Source organism: Bactrocera oleae, chromosome 3, assembly GCF_042242935.1.
Source record: "Bactrocera oleae isolate idBacOlea1 chromosome 3, idBacOlea1, whole genome shotgun sequence".
Lineage (NCBI taxonomy): Eukaryota > Metazoa > Arthropoda > Insecta > Diptera > Tephritidae > Bactrocera > Bactrocera oleae.
Window position 1 is genome coordinate 25,156,523 of NC_091537.1, and position 4,449 is coordinate 25,160,971.

Sequence of the window (4,449 nt, forward strand, 5' to 3'; positions counted from 1 at the left end):
ATTTCACAAATAAAACGGTTAACTGAAACTGTCCGTTAATATTTTAAAGCAATTTGATCTACAGTTTCCACGACCACAAACGGCAGTTTGATAAATGCGCCCGCCAAGCAATTCATCATCTCAACCGCGTACTTCAGGTTTTCTTTGCCGCCCTCCAGTTACCGCAGGCTAATAAACGATGCTTGCCACACTTTTGTTTGTCGTCCCCTCGCTGGATAGAAGTACTGTTTGCTAAGTGCAGCGGTTAACCGACGGCAGAAAAGTCTACAACGTCGGATAAATGCAGCGAGTCAAGAAGTCTGTAGTTCTTGGCTGGCACGAGATGCAAGCTTGCATGTGGGATATTTATGTATATATGTATGCACCATAGCATATTTTGATGAAGTACCAGAAAGCTGGTAGCGCATTCTTGAATGCGTATTTAGTCTTCGCTATACCAACTAGAAAGTATTTGTATTTGGTGTGAGGAGTGAGGAGTGTTGAATGAAGACAAGAGTTGCATTCACAGTTATAAAGAGCGTTGAAGGCTTCATAGCGCCGAATTATTTACTAAATGCGAATTACTTGACGGTTGAAGAACGCTTAAAGATAATAGGAGACAATCGCTTAGCCTTCTGGCTGGGTCTAAATAAACAACTTACCACATTGTTCTAATTGCGAAAGTTGACATTATCAAGAATGGGACAGTGCATAGTAAACATAAATATTTGCAGGAAATTTTCAATTGTTGAAATTTTAAAACTGTAACAATTCGTGCCACTAATTAAGTTTATTTACTCATTTATGCATTGCATAAACGCTTGTTTTATTAAATAAATACTGTAATTTATTTATCAAGTTAAGTTAAATTATTCTAATGTGCATCCGATTTCTCAATATTTTGGCTTGAAATCGCGGTCTACCAAAATTGAACATTCCCACTTTGTCTTATAAAATATCGTTTCAAAGTTAATTTAAAAATCGAAAATCATAAATATTCGGTATTTGCGGAATGTAAATGAATCGTTCTGGTTCCAATAGATATTATAATCATCGCAACTAGTTTACATGACTAATAAATTCAGCTGAATAATTGGTATTCGACATATGTCTGTCACAATTTAAGACAGTAGTTGCCATTTACAAGGATGTAGTGCTAACTTTTTATCGATAGCTTCATAAGCGCTTCGGTTTTCTAATAGTATAGATAAGCTGCGGCTCTGTGGTTCTACTTACCTTATAAAGCCAATTTGTATTTCATCCCAATTGACATCCCGTTTCACCAAGTTTAAATTGAAGTGAATAACTGTCAATGGGTTTAATAATTCGAGACGAGTGACGAAAAACTTCACTTAAAGGAAAAAGCTTGCGTACGAATGCGTTGAAAAAGTGGAAAACGGGTCACCACGAAATTTTAGGAAAATTCATATTGCGTAAACTACTTGACCGATGTAAAAAAACTTGACTGAAGTAAAAAAATCTTCTATGTGATATTCTCATGTCTTCTGACCGTAGTTCGAAAATAGGTCCGAGAGGATAAAAACCATGTTCATAACCAAAATAACATAATTTTTAATTTCGCTCATTTCATCCAATAAATAGCACATAGATCATTAAAAATAAAAAACAATTTACCATACAATTCTCCTGATATGTAGCAATTTTGATCTAAGACAGATTTAGACAGTCGAAATCGAACCATACCTTCCTAAAAATCTCCGTCTCTTCAGTATATTTTAAACCGCATATATTGGTTATTTGGCAAATTTCTCAATGAGAAAACAAAAACTTTTCACTCGTTTCCTTATCCCTCATAGGTATTTGACTATTCGGTAGACTTTATACCTGTTAAATCTATCATCGGTTTACAATTTCACACAAAAAGGAGGATTTAATCTACGCTCAATACTTGTAAGACGCCCTAAATTCTTTAAAATTTAGGAGGTAAGTTCGGTTTCACCCTATCTAACTGCTTGCTTACTTGTTTTAATAATATTTTGTCAAATAATAATCTTGCCGTTGCCCGTTCCCAAATCTTAATACGTTACAGGGCGCTGTTGTGCGAGCATACGATATGGAAATTGACATAACCATCAGTGTTAATGGCGTCCACCGGTATAAGCTCATAATCACCTTCACTCACAGAGCTATAAATGTGCACTGTAGGGTACGAGATATAATACTATACGAGTATATCACGCGTCATTGCTCACTCGCTCTGCCATATTAAGCTTATGTTATGTGCAGCAGCACTTCAATTCCATAATGGGTGTCAGAGATAACTCTCGCATTGTTGGTTCAGTTTAACTGTAGGAATCATATATGTATTAATTTGGAATTTATGCTTTTATTATAATACTTCCAAAACAGAACTTACGAAATTGGAATTATATTCTATAAAATTGTATTGTTACTAGTCACGCCAATATTATTCAGATACTAGGCTGCAAAGGCATCCATATCTGTTGCTCGCTGTAGGGTTATCACTTATATAATATTTGAAGTTGGTTCAAAAAGAAAAAAAAAATATAGAAATGTCTACACACACAAATGCTAGATCTGCTTTAGTAGTTAAAGTAGTAGAGTTATTCTTGTAGATACCTAGTTACAGATCTTATCTATTATTTCATTCAGATTCTTCAGTTCACATCCACAGATTGACCCACGGGAGGAATTTTGAATAATAAAACATATGGGAACGGATCTGAAAAACTTTTTTCGAGATTTTACCATTGCCTTGGATAATAATATATGCAAAATTTCGTGAAGACATCTCGTCATATACAAAAGTTAGCTATACTTATATATACACTTTCTAGGGTCTCTTACATTTACTTTGGGTATTACCAACTTCATGGAGAACTTAATATACCCTGTTGAGGGTATAAACATTAATTACAAATCGGACTCCAGCATTCCTCTTACTACACATACCCTGAAAACCAGCTTCAGCTCTATTAGAACTACATACAAGATATATGAAGACTACACAATTTATAAGTTTTAAAATATGTCCAGGATAGTGAGTGAATTTATTTCAAAATTTACGAGTCCTTTGCATGAACTGATATAATAGAATTTTGGATTTAAACTTCATAATAACTTTTTCCTCTCACAAAAGAATCGCAGGTTTATTCAAATTTCAATATAATTGATTTTATTCCACCAAAGTTTTTGTAGTACAAAATCTTTTTATCGGCCCTAATGAAGCTGCGATTTACTAAGAAGCTTTCTTTCTATAACAAATTTTTAATACCAGACCAGCAAGGAACTCAGTTGTGAACAAGCGAAAAAGCCAGTTGATAATCCTCAACTGTGGGTTGGAGACTACTAAGGAGGGTTGTTGTGAAAAGTGTGACGCAATTTAATCGGATTCCATATTAATGTTATTCGCAAAATTTTTCAAGAGCATAGATACGCCCCTCATCACATGACGCTCTCATTTGTCCGCATACTAAATTTTGTGGTTGTTGGTAGTGGAGCACACTTGCGCATATACGCATATTAAAGCAAAGTATTTCAAAATATCAAGAGAATTTGCATAGCTTTGCACAAAAGGTAAAGTTCATCGAAATTACAAAGTCGGATTCATACGTGGTGCGTTGATGAGGTTTCTTTTACTAAGCTTTAGGCTATTAAAGTTTCGTTTCTATTTAGAAGGGATTAAGAAAATTATTTTCGAGTTCTATCAATAAAATTGTGTGGAAATTTTATCATATCCTAAGCATCAACATCTCTTTAACGTCTAAAGTTTAATTTTACAACCCGAAATACACTGGCATATGTATGTGAATGAGGAAATCGGTTTGATTCACACAGCAATTGAAAATTAACTCTTCAAGTAGATTTAATCATCAGCGAAGCGGAATTTTATAGAATTTAAAGACACAACTGTTACTTGATACTAATTTAAGGGTTTAGGCCATTCAAGTATTTTCAAAAAATCGAATTTTTTTTGCCTTAAAGTCGAATCATTTAAATCGATCAGTAAGTCGAAAACTTTAATATATTTATATAAGCATATGATATATCATGAACACGAATGTCATTTAATTCGTCATTGGAATCAGTCAGTAAGCAAGGAGGTTAAGCTTAAGAGTTTTGGAATTTGGGTACCATTCAGTACCTGAGGGAAACTCTACTCTGGAATAATTACTCTAATAAATATTATATTTATTGTTGTATTAATTTGTAAAGCCCTTAGAATAATACATTACACATGTTGTGAATACGATCGTTAAAACACGAACAATGATCTTACAGCACAGAAATGGGTTAGATTACGGTATAAATTGTGCCGCTGATTCATCAAAGAAGAGCATACTTGTATTATAGAGTACTCCATTATTGTGCAATGTAACCAGACGATCCTATAATTTATGCAGACGAGCATTTTATTCTAATTGCCTGGAGAGTGGCTTACTGGTGTTCAGCCAACACATTGCACAAATTGCTTATCGGCGTGCTTTG